This window comes from Psammomys obesus, unplaced genomic scaffold (assembly GCF_907164565.1).
Source record: "Psammomys obesus unplaced genomic scaffold, mPsaObe1.curated_primary_1811, whole genome shotgun sequence".
NCBI lineage: Eukaryota > Metazoa > Chordata > Mammalia > Rodentia > Muridae > Psammomys > Psammomys obesus.
Window position 1 is genome coordinate 4,148,964 of NW_026587216.1, and position 12,588 is coordinate 4,161,551.

General features: G+C 41.8%; 1 protein-coding gene across 1 annotated transcript in view; it reads left to right on the plus strand.

The window, feature by feature from the left end:
* Positions 1-12,588, plus strand: part of LOC129673660 (chondroitin sulfate proteoglycan 4-like) — a 65,249-nt gene that overhangs the window by 3,018 nt on the left and 49,643 nt on the right. The window lies entirely within an intron of this gene.

Here is a 12,588-nt window from a genome sequence, read left to right on the forward strand (position 1 = left end):
CTGCAGGGCTTTGGGGATCTTCGGTTCCTCTGGGATATTCTTTGACCCCCTGGATTCTTGTCACTTAAGCTCCATCTCAGGGAATTTTAACTTTTCTAAGCCCAAATACATAAAATGTTTTATTTTTCCGTGGTGTTTTGCCTTCCTTCCAAATTACTAAGCGCGTGGTTCTTTAAAATGTTTTACATGCCTGAGCCCCAGTTCCTCGGCCTTTCCACCCTCAATTCAACAGAAGACTTCCAGACATTTTCTTTTTTAAACGTCAGAGGAAATCTCAATCACAGGTGTTGCATGTCTCGTATTTGGATGAGATACTGAAGATTTAAACTCATTTTCGGGGTGGCCAAACAGCGTCGCTGCGCGTGTGATCATTGCGTTACGATGTCCTCAGTGGCTTTAGAGTAATGCTCCAAAGGCCATCCAAGTCCTTGGAGACTCCTCACCCACCACCTTGTTCAGTTGGTGAGGAAGCTGCTTGGAAAAGTTCATCTTCCTCATCTTACTTCCTAGATCCTGGTCTGTGGGCTGTCCTGCCCCTTTATGCCTGGTTCCAAGGGTGGGTGTGGCATAGGGCTGTGACTGACTGAAGGGACAGGTGTGAGTCCGAGAGTGACTCCAAAGAGCAGTGAAAGAGCTTTAACAGGCCCAGATGGTTGCAGACAGGGAGCCCTTAGTGTGGGGGCAATGAGAAGCTCGAGACTTAGGAATCAGTGAGCCGAAGACCTCAAACCCAAGGGCCAACTGTGCTCTCATTTCCTCTACATGGTTACTTCTCTGGGTTTTGGGTTTGACTCTGTGCGTTTGCTATGGTCATAACGACTTCAGAGAGACTTCACTAAAACTGCTTAGAATCCGAATCCCACTTCCTTCCTTTCCTATTCACTGTTTTCCATTCCTCCTCTTCCATGCAATTAGCATGGGTAGGAGACAGTAGGGTGAGTATTCCTTTAGGTTAGGAGCGTGGCTTCCGTGTTGAAGAAAGAATTCCACAGCATGCGCTTTAACATGTATGTTTTTCATCTATGGCCCAGACGGCATGACGAGTATTATAGGCCAAAATGTTGCCAAACCCTGCTTTGTGATGCTTGGAAGAATATTTTATTATTATCTTTCAATTTTATGTATATATGGAGAGGAGGAAACTCTGAGCTTCACCATACAAAGGACCCCAGAGCCTCAAACCCATACTGGAATGGCAAAGCCTTCCCCCATCCAAGAGGCTAAGAGGGAAATGGCAAAGCCTTTTTCTTGGTTCATGTGTGGATGTTAATAGTATGTGTTGAAAATGTCCACCAAAGCCCCTGACAGAGACTACTCCTGATGACCCTGTCTTCTTCATGCCCTTGGATAGCATAACCCCCTCTCCTCATTTATCTGTATGTAATAACTCTGCCTCCGTGTTCAGCTATCTGCAATAACCATGTCTCTTTACTGAGCTTCTGTGAGCCATGGTTTCTCTAGTAGCTGGCTCAGACCATCTGACCCCAGCTTTCCGTATTTCCGTTGTCGGTCTGTCTGCCTTTTCTTTATTCCTGTCCCACCCAAGTCAGGTCCAAGTTCCTGCAGTCATGAATGGGTGTGGTTATGGGTGTTTTGCCTGCCTGTCTGCGTGTTTACCACGTGTGTACCTGGTGTAGGAAGAGGCCAGAAAAGGGGGTTAGATCTTCTGGAACTGGAGTTACAGACCGTTGTGAGCTACCATGTGGATGCTGGGAATTGAGCCCGGGTCCTCTGGAAAGATCAGTTTGTGCTTGTAACGGAGCCATCACTCCAGCCCTGTGAATATTTTCCTGAGCTGCCACGTGTGGAATTTGACTTCAGTTTTTTCCCCCTTGTCTCCTTGCATAATTCAGGGTGTTTCCTTGAACAGCTGAGTTGCTCAAGGGATTCAAGCTCTGCTCTTAGTCTTTGAAGGGCGCAGCGTGATGGTAGGTCAGCTTCGAAAGTCATCACAGCAGGAGCTACCTTTGTCTGACAATAGATATTGTCTAGTAAAAGTACTTCTAGAGCACACAACGCAGGGATTTTGGTTTGTAAAGCGTGCTCTTTCTTGTCATTGGCCACCTTTTGAACATAATGGGACACACATTGCGCCAGCTCCTCATCATCGATGGTTTTAGTTTAGTTTTGTCTTCAGTGTTTCTGACGTTGACCACCTTCTTGTCAGATGTTGCTTTTGCCTTCTAACGAGGCTGACTGGGTGTTTGTCCGAGAAGTGAAGTACTGGGGTGACCTGTTGCTTCGCATTGCTGCTCCTCATGTATTTTTAAATGTGTCTTTACCCTTGAGTCGTTTGGAAGAATTCTTAAAACCCCTCATGGTTAATTAGCCTGCTATAAGAAAAAACCCAAAACAGGATTTGCCTTAAAGAAAAAGAGGTTTATTTAGCTCATGATTTTGGTGCTGGCTCTGGAGAGGAAATCTGGCCCTTGGCATCATGCCAGAAGTTTGCATGAAGGCTGGAGGAAGCCTGAGAATGACCAGGACTCAGCTCATCTTGCATTTTATAACACTCCACAGAGCTATCAAGGGTTCCTCAAGAACTACCATAATCTCTCCTGGGAGTAATGCCTTAAGTGACCTGATAGCCTCCCACTGGTCGCCACCTGTCAAAACTACTGTTACCTCTTTGGGGCAATAAATATCTGGGTATTTTACAACTGGTACCTTAAAATTCAAGGTTTTTTTTTTTTTTTTTAGCAGGTGTCTCAGAGTGCTGGTTCCTCATAGTTGAAACACCTACAGTCTGACCATGGGCACAGAAAAGACAGATAAAGAGTCGTAAAATTCTGGCCATTGGAAGTCAAGATGCCATTGGAGAGGACGGAGAGCTGTACAGCTTCAGATCTTAGGGGAAGGCACTGTCACTCAAGGGAGGAAGCCTGGTCCAGAATGGACATACCTGTCTAAGGAGGAAGGTCAAAACAGTCTATCTGGGCAGCAGGTACCATAGGCAGAGCATGAATAACTGGGCATAGGCCCTGTGGCACAGCAGTGGCTATGGGAGCTGGTGGCTCGACCAGACTGAGCACCAGGAATATACCACTCATGCACTCATGAATATACCACTCAGTAGGGACTGTTTGCATTGGAGACCTCAGGAGCAGCAGCCCCCAGAGTAGTGCCAGACACAGGAATCCTTCATTGAGAAGCGGGAAGGATGGAGCAGCTCCTGGTTTTGCCTGGGTGACCCGAGGACCTAGTCCAGAGCCATTGCACGGAGGCTAGTATTTGGGTGAAATGGAGAGCTGAGAGCCTGATGGCTTGCAGTCTGCAGAGAGCCAAAGGGCTGTAGTTTGCTGGACCTAGATCAGCTTGAAAACGGAAGATTTTTTTAATGTGTCCAAACCCTCTGCCCTCTGCTTTCTGTCTTTCTTCAACAGCGTCAGCAACACGTTTAGCACAGGGGCTTGGTGCCAGAGTTGTCCTTCATAGCTCACTGAGCATCTGCTCAGCCTCCCATCCTGCAGCTCTAGAGCAAGTTTTGGCTCATGGATTTTTCTACCCTGACTTGAATTTAAAGGAGGAGGGGTTTGTGTTAATCTGCCAGTAGGTCACATAAGGTATTTAGGATGTTTGTGCTAAGTTATGTATTACTTGTAAGTTTTCTTTTTTCTTCAGAGGAGCTGGTTAAAGTTACCCATCTCTTCAATAACTATCCCAGTTGAGCTTGGTGTGCCCACAGTATCCACACCATTTTAAAACAGTACAGATTTTTAAAGAAAGATCTACAGGGCAAAATTCGCTCTTGCAACTGATTTCCTGAGCTCAAAGCACACACACGAGTATGCGATGGTTTCCAGTGCAGGGCTTGTTTTAGAACCTCACCTTAGGATTTTGTATGGTGCCAGAGAACTTTTTTTGGTTGGTTTTGTTTCCGATTTCGGCTTTAAAGACAAGTTTCTACAGCCATGATATTCATGGAATTCGATTTGAAGAACAGCAGTATGTTAAAAGACAAGATGTAACATTGCCCGAGGCACTAAAAATACAGATAAGTAATTCTGATTCTTAATGACAGCAAATAGATCTGAAATATTTTTCTTAGTTCTTTAATTAGTTTATATATTAGCTCACAGAGCCACCAGACCCGTTTCTCTAAAATACAACTAAAAGCCAGTTAATGTTCCCCCTTGCTTACAGTATAGAGTTCAGCCTTCCTCACGGGCCCACCAGTGAGGAACCTTCTGCTTGTCCAGTTGGCAAGTAAGTCATTTGCTCCCCAAACTTGTGTGCATGTCAACAACTCAAAGCACATTGTCTTCCCATCCCAGGTTTCCATGTGTTTCAACCAACCCCAGCATCTGGCTGTTTATGAGGATTGCCTGTCAGCGTCTTCCTTCTGCCTCCCCTGATGGTACTGCTTTTGAACCACTCCTGAGCGTGCTCCCTTTTCACTCACTCTGTTACCCTCCCAGCCTAAGCTTCAGTACTGTCACCTTCTGAGTTACAGTCTGCTTGTGTCATTTCCCCAACTGATTCTTTTCTAACCGTCTTTTGATAGAGTCCCACTTTCCAAGGCAGTCGTTTATTAAGTAGTCCAATGTGTCCTGGACATTGTTCTGTGCGTTGAGAACTCAGCAGTGGTCTGACTAGCAAAGCTTTTGATCTCCAAATTCACATGCCATTTGGGACGGCATGTTAATAATAACTAGTGACAGAGTTTTGCTTTGTTTTTTTTTAAGTAGAGATTTGTAAAGGCCATTAAAGGAGCAGCCAGTCACTCACATTGTAAAGGCACTCTATTTATTTTATGTATGTGTATGTATGTATATATATGTATGTACATATGTATGTATGCATGTGTTTTTTTTTTTTTCAAGACAGGGATTCTCTGTGTAGCTTTGGCTGTTCTGTACTCGCTTTGTAGACCGTGCTGGCCTGGAACTCACAGAAGTCTGCCTGACTCTGCCTCTTCAAGTGCTGGAATCACAGGTATGTGCCACCGTGCCAGCTTTAAACAGTCAAAGAAGGCCCTTTGTATGGAGAAGGCAGCCCCTCCCCTCTCTCGCCTGTTGGCTCCCTCACCCTGCAGGTTGCTGCAGCCTCATCTGTACCTGTTCCCTTCGTGTCTTGTACTTCAGCCAAGCAGGACCTTAGTCCCTTGTGCAGACACTTCCCTTCTTTGTTTTGTCTGTCCTTTAGGTCCTCCTGTTCCTGTTCTCCTAGGTCCTTCTCTCTCCCACCCACCCATCATGTCCTCTTACCGGGCTGAGTGATTCAGCTGTAGTCTAATTAATAGCAGTTGTGATTACGTGATTAGCTGTTGTGGTTTGAATGTGAAATCCCCCATAGGCTCATGTGTTCAGACTCTAGGTTCTCAGCTCGTGGTGCCGTTTGGGAAAGTTGTGGAAGCTTCAGAAGGTGGAATCTCACTGAAGGAGGCCTGACTAGCCTGGCCTTACTTCCTTTTCACTCTCTGCGTTCTGAGTGCGGGTGCAGAGTGACCAGCTGGCTTTCTGCTCCCGCCACAGTGCCCGTCCTTGCTTGTTTCCATGTCCTTCTTGCCAGGATGGGATATCTATCCATAACTGTAAGAGAGCCCTTCTCCTTTAAGTTGCTTTCCTCAGGATATTTTATCCCAGCAACAGAAAAGTAACTAAGAGGACCATAGTCTCTTGTGTTTACCTTTGAATCTTCAAACCAAAGAAAACCCTGGGGCTCCTTTGTGGACCTGGGAAAGACAAGGTTTGCTTTGATTGCTCCCTCCCTCGTCCCCTAGGTCACCCAAACCAGCTCCCAGTCTACCAACTTCACCACTTAAGGGCACTATTCTTTTTGGGCACATTTTAAACTCTGATGGACAGCAAGATGTTGAATTGAGCCTTTACCTTCTGCTCCTGGCAATACCTAGCACATGCTAAGCACTCAATAAATAGTTAGCCAAAGCCAAACCCAACCCCAAACACAAAACCAAAATGTGACAAAAAGCTTGAAAGTTTGGGAGAAACTGCAGGCCAGTGCAAATGTTCGCCTTCCAGGAGCCCTGTGCTTTTTTTTTTTTTTTTTTTTTTTTTTTTAGCTACCTCCTAACCAAATGTGGGTTGGCAGGAAGTATTTTTGGCCTTACGTCAGCACACAGGCCAGCATCTTCAGGTTTTGTTCAATCAGATTAGTTACTGAAATCACAACCTGCCTTCACCAGAGGTCGCCTCCTTTCCCATCTGGGAAGGGATTTCACTTGCTTTCCTGTTTGTTCTTATTGTTGTCCTGAGGTGTGTATTGGGGGCTGAAAAGGCGTGGTCAACTCTGAGGTGAATAAGGACATTGAGTGGCTTTTGACTGTCAAACCAAAAGTTTTGTTTGTCTGTTTGTTTTGTTTTTTTTTTAAGGAAATATTTTATCTATTAAATATATATATAGTGTTCTACTCGAATGAATGCCTCCACACCAGAAGACAGCACCAGACCTTACTATAGATGGTCATGAGCCACCATGTGGTTGCTGGGAATTGAACTCAGGACCTCTGGAAGAGCAGCCAGTGCTCTTAACCTCCGAGCCATCTCTCCAGCCCAAACCAGAAGTTTTAAACTCAGCTTCCTTGTTTGTGTTTGGAGGGGATGGAATTTTCTGGCCACCAGCTGGGACTGGAACTGATTAGTGGCAGAGAGGTGAAACATGGGAAAATATAAGGATAGTGTTTATGAACGTTACTTAGTCATCGTAGCAGTAGCTCTTATGATTTAGAAAGCACTTCCTGGCTTTGAACACTTAACAATACAACCTCCAAGCCCATCAGAAGTTGGGATATGGGGACATGGGGTTGGGGTTGGGGTTGGGGTAGAGGGAGGCACTCAGGAGAATAAACTCAGCTGGGTGGGAGGTTCATGATTGCTTCATCTTAATGACGTTAGCTCTATAATCTAGCATTGAGTTTAATGATTATACTTGCCTACGTTAAGAATGACCATTAAACTAAACAAAACAGAGAGAAAGACTTCTACATATCAGCTTTATTTCACTAACCTAATGTTCCCAGGTTCACCCGTTTGCTGTAATTACTATTATGGCTGAATAGGAATGAATTCTACATGCAGATATTATCTCTGTCAAGGTATCTAATTTCAGTTTTCCATTTGCCACTCTGAATAGTTCTGCAGAAAACACAGACATGTATGTAGCTGTCCCGTGCTTTCCTTACATCCCTTTGGCTACTTGCTAAGAAATGGGGCTCTTTGACTGTTTTGAGGGATTTCCATATTGATTGTCCTGTTTACATTTCTGTTAGCAGTGTACAAATGTTTCTTTACTTCTCCGTATACTTAGCAGCATTTGTTGTTGTTTTGATAATAGTCATTCTAATTGGAGTAAGATGATATTCTAGTTTTGAATTGGAATTTTCCAAGTCGCTAATCTCATCAAACATTTTCATGCATCTATTGGCCATTTGTATTTCTTCTTATGAGACATGTTCAGATCTTTCCTAGGAATCTGTTCATTTTGCTGTTAAGCCTTTCCCTTGTGTGTTTGAACACCATTCCCGGGTCGGTTGAGTGGTTGGCGAGTATCTTCTCTCATCTTTCAAGTTGTCCCTCCTTTGTTGATTGTTTCATTTGCTGTTTTTATGTGCTTTTGGAGTCCTTTCTATATCAATGAGATAGTTGAGGGACCTCTTTATTTTCTTCTAGTAGTTCGAGTTTTTTTAGGTCTTACGTTTGGGACTTCGATAGTTCTGAGTTGATTTTTGCACAAGGGTGAGAGATACGGGTCAGGTTCCAACATTCAGCTTCCCTTGTGCTGTTTCTCCAGTGTATGTTTTTAATGCCTTTATTGAGAATCACTTTGTTTTTTTTTTTTTTTTTTTCATTGATGCTTTCTATTTCTTCTTTCTTTTACTTTTTTGGTTGAGATTATTTTTAGGTATTTTATTTATTGCTTTTGCTCATCTTTAAAGAAACCATTTGCTTCATTGATCTTATCTCTGTTTTTAGTCTCTTATTTTTCTCTGATTGTTGTTATTTCTTTCCTTTGACTAATTTGGGGTTTGATTCACCTTCTAGGTCCTTGAGATGTATCATTAGAGTACATGTTTAAAACCTTTCATTTATTTTGAAAGACACATCCTCTGCTTTCCCTGTGACCCATAAGTTTTGTTAGATTATTTCTACTCATACGTCTTTCAAGAAAGTTTTGAATTTCTCTTTGATTTCTTTAATGAGCCATGTCATGTTGAGTTACACCTTGTTAAGTCTCAGTGAATTTGCATAGCTTCTGCAGTTTCTGGTTGTTAATTTCTAGTTGTGTTTTCCTTGTGATCTGAAAAGATACTGATGCAATTTTTGCTTGATTTGTTGAGATTTATTTTGAACCTAATATATGATCGATCAATTAAGGGAGTTCTATGTGCTAAAGGAAAAAAAGGTGTACTCTGTTGTTGTGGATGAAATGTTCTGAAAATGCCTGCTTGTAGTTGGTTTGAACACATTAATAATGAGCTCAAACTCACTAATAATGTGTCGGTGTTCACATTTAGGAAAGAAATCAGAACACTTTCCCTTGGTGTCATTTAACCAACAGTGAACACGCATTTGAATTTTCTACTTCAACATCCCTGAGTCTTCCTTCCTCCTTTCTAGCTGATTCATGAGTCTGAAACCGTGCCTTCCTGAAAGCTGTCTGGTAAATCTGTCCCTGTTTCTGCCCCCTGCCCCCTGTGTATGTCTTTCTGTCCCTTTATGGTTGTCTGTGTCTCTGTGTGTGTCTGTCTCTGCGTGTCTGTGTGTTCCTAACAAAGGGCTCTGCTCTGTGTTTATTGACTAGCACAGGACGCATCATATAAGGAAGGAACAAAGGATACTTCGTAGAAACCTTTAACAGAGTTCTACAACAGATTAAGTCATTGACTCCAACTGACCCAGATAATAAATATTATTGTTTATCAAACAATATCCATATGTTGTACCCACCACTTATGGTGGATGTTCATTCTATAAAGCTTCTTTCAGACTCTTTTTGCTGTTTCCAGAGAAGGATTATCATAACATACTCGCATTACTCTGGGTCATGGGCAAGGAAGATTACATGATTTAAGACTACAGCTGTGTACAGCTGTACAAGCTGATTACATGGAAATACAAGCCGGGTAAGGTTTGTTGTTTCATTATTCTGTTAAAGGCATGTTAAATAAACAGGCTGGTTCCAGTCTTAAGTCTTAAGCTACCAACTATGGCCGTCAGACCCAACAAAAGTTCCAGTCTTTTACAATGTAAGAAATATTTTATCATAATGCCTTGTCATGTTTACTGAATCATTTGATCTAGAGTATAGTGTAATTATGTTTGTTGATGGTCTATCCATTGGTTAAAGTGTCTTATTGAGTTCTCCCACTGATGTTAGGATTAGATCCTGTCTGTTTCTTTAGCTCTATTAATGATGGTGGTGATTTTTTTTGGGGGGGCCGGGATTCTGTGCCTCTACACTTGGTATGTATGTACTTATAATTGTTTATAGTCTTTAAAGTTGTAAAAATTGTACTTGTGTGTGTGTGTATGTGAGTGATACCATGGTGTGCGTGTGGAAATCATAGGGCAACACTTGGAATTGAGTCTCTTTTTCCACTGTGTAGGTCACACGATCAGACTGAACTTGGGTCATCTGACTTGTTGGAAAATGCCTTTAACTTTCAGAGACTATTGGCTGGGTTACGTGTTCCTGTTTCATTGATTCTTTGGTCATTATATTCTGACTTTCTTGATTTCTTCTTGCAGTTTTGTCCTTAAATATACTTTGTCTCATTCGAGAATAGCCATTTCTGATTTTTTTGTTTCTGTTTTTGTGGGATATGTTTCCATGCTTTCATTTCCAATCTGCACACATCTTAACCAGTGAGGTCAGTTCCTCATAGGTAGCATGTTGTTTTGTTTTATTTTATTTTTTAAGTCCATTCAGCCAGTTTTTATTTTTTAATTGGGGGAATTTAATTTATTTGCATTCAAGATTATCTATCTATCTATCTATCTATCTATCTATCTATCTATCTATCTATGTAAGGCCTTACTCTTGTGACAGTTTTTTTATTTGTTTTGAGTAATATTTGCTCTATTCTTCCACTCATTCATCTTGATGGTTTGGTGGTTTTGTTATGTTGACAAGGGTTGTTTCTGCTGTGTCTCTTTTGTGTGTTTATTTTACTGGAAGATTTTATACTTTTCCATGGCCGATCACCTGATGGTGATGAATTTCCTGGTGTTTAGTTATTTTGCAAACCTTTGTTTATGAAGGAAGCTGTGTTGGGTACAGCAATCTTGCTTGGTATTTTCCTTGGTTGATATTTATTCCAGAATTTGAAATAAGTCATCCTGTTCTCTCCTGATCTGAAAAAAAATTTTTTTGGAGGTGTGCTGTTTGGCAACTAGACATGGTAGTATATGCCTGAGTAATACAATCTGAGCACTTACGGGCTTGAGGCAGGGTCTTGAATTCAGAAGTCAGCCTGGGATACATAGTGCGACTCTGCTAAAAATAAAAAAAAAAAAAAATCTGTTGGTCTAATGAACATTCTCGTAAGTATGACTTGGAACTTCTCTCTTTCCAGGTTTAGAGTTCTTTTTGTCTTGTGATGTCGACAGTTTGACTATACAGTTGATGGGAGCATCTTTTCTGGACACATCTGCTTGGGTCATTTGACTGTGCTATATCTGGACATCCAAAATCTTTCACAAGGTGATGGATGGTTTTAGCCACTATGTCATTTAACAGACTTTATATACCTTCCTGTTTATATATTTCCCTAGGCCTTTCTGGGATGCAACCTTTGCATGTTTAATGATGTCCCAAAGTTCTTGAAGGCTTTCTTCATCATTCCTCCTCCCCCTTCTCTTCCTTCTTCTTCTGTTCAGTCTTCTTGCTTATCTGATAGAGATTTTCCAAAAGATTTGTCTTCAAGTTCAAATCTCCTTCCTCTATTTGATCTAGTTTGTTGTTGAGGATTTTGACAAGTTTTTAAATGACTTGTTGAGCTCTGCATTTCCAAGATTCCTGTTTAATTTCTTTTCAAGATCGCCATTTCTTTGCTGATTTTTTTTTATGTTTTAGATATTTTTAATGTCTTTTTACTAATGTCTATTCATTTTTACAAAATGGTAGGTTTAATTTGAAATTTTCATACATGTATGTTGTGTATTTTCTCACATTTTTCCTTTCCTATTTTTTCCTTCTTCCCATGGCACTCTTCTTCTCTCAGTTTCCCTTCTACTTTCATGACATATATCTATGTCTAAACTTTGTTCATAAGAGAAAACATATAATATTTGCTTTTCTGAGCCCGACTTATTTCATTTAACATTAGGATCTCCATTCCATCCATTTTCCTACAAATAACGTAGCTTTGTTCTTTATTGCTAAAAAAATCTCTACTGTGTGCATATATATTACATTCTTTTTTTTTGCTGAATTTCTCACTAACATGATGTATTGTTTTGCTGGTCTTGCTTTACTTATCTATATTTTCTTGAGTTCAGCTTCCTTATTTTTAATAAGTCATTTTGGGCATTCCATTAGTGTTGTTTTCTTTAGATTCTAGTGTTTAGAGAATTATATATTTTCTTGGAGGTAACCTGTTGCCATGTTCTTTTTCTTTCTAATTTTATTTTGTTCCTACACTGGTGTATTGTATTGACTTTGGTTCTCCGACACTGCTGTGTCGTCTTTTGCTTCCCTGCTTGTCATAAGTGTTCTACACACAACACATATACGGCATGCCACTGCTGAGCCTGGCATGATGTCGTACACACTTAGTCCCAGCACTTTCGAGGCAGAGTTCGGTGGATCTCTGAGTTGAGGCCAGCCTGGTCTACAGAGCTGGTTCCAGGACAGCCAGGGCTACAAGAAGAAAGCCTGGTGAGAGAAACAAAAAGAGAGAGGGAAAGGGGGAGAGGGAGAGAGGCAGACTATAGTCATTTATTTATTGCCAAGAGACATTCAATCATATGGATACCCTCTTTGCATGTGTACTGTCCATCTCAAATCCAGCCAACCATGACCCCAGGCAGGTTGGGTTGTGACCTGCCATTTGTCCTAGCTATCTTTAGAGGTCTATCTTTAGTGGTACCTTGGTATTAAAGGCTTCTGCAAACTCTGAAGTGCTGGCCTCAGAGTAGAGTAGAGAATAATCTACATCTGTGGGCTCAGAGGGCTCCAGGGTGTCTAGGAGTCAAGGCACTTGACTGCACCCACACAGAGTTCCAATCCCGTGCCCTGCTTTCATCCAACGAGAGCCTTTGCCTCATCAGATTGGGCTTGTTTAGACTTTTTGAAGTTGGCTACTCCAATGATTGGTTCTTTGGTATGAATCTTGACTTCCTCTGCCCTGCTGTGGGAAACGAGAAGGACATAGTTCATGGTTAACACTGACTTCTCCAAAGCTTATGTTTTAGTCAAGCTTGTCAATCAGTACCCCGTTTCATTGTTCTTATAATTATATTTGTCCTCTTTTTTATTGCGTAGTGTTTCGCAGCTGGACTAGTACATGCTCTTTTCCCCCTCTGCCATACCGGCTCATAACCAGTGGAACCTCAGCGTCACTGCCAGGGTTTCCTGGGCCCTACCTACGACAGTGACACTCATCCTAACTGTCACTTCAGTTGAGGG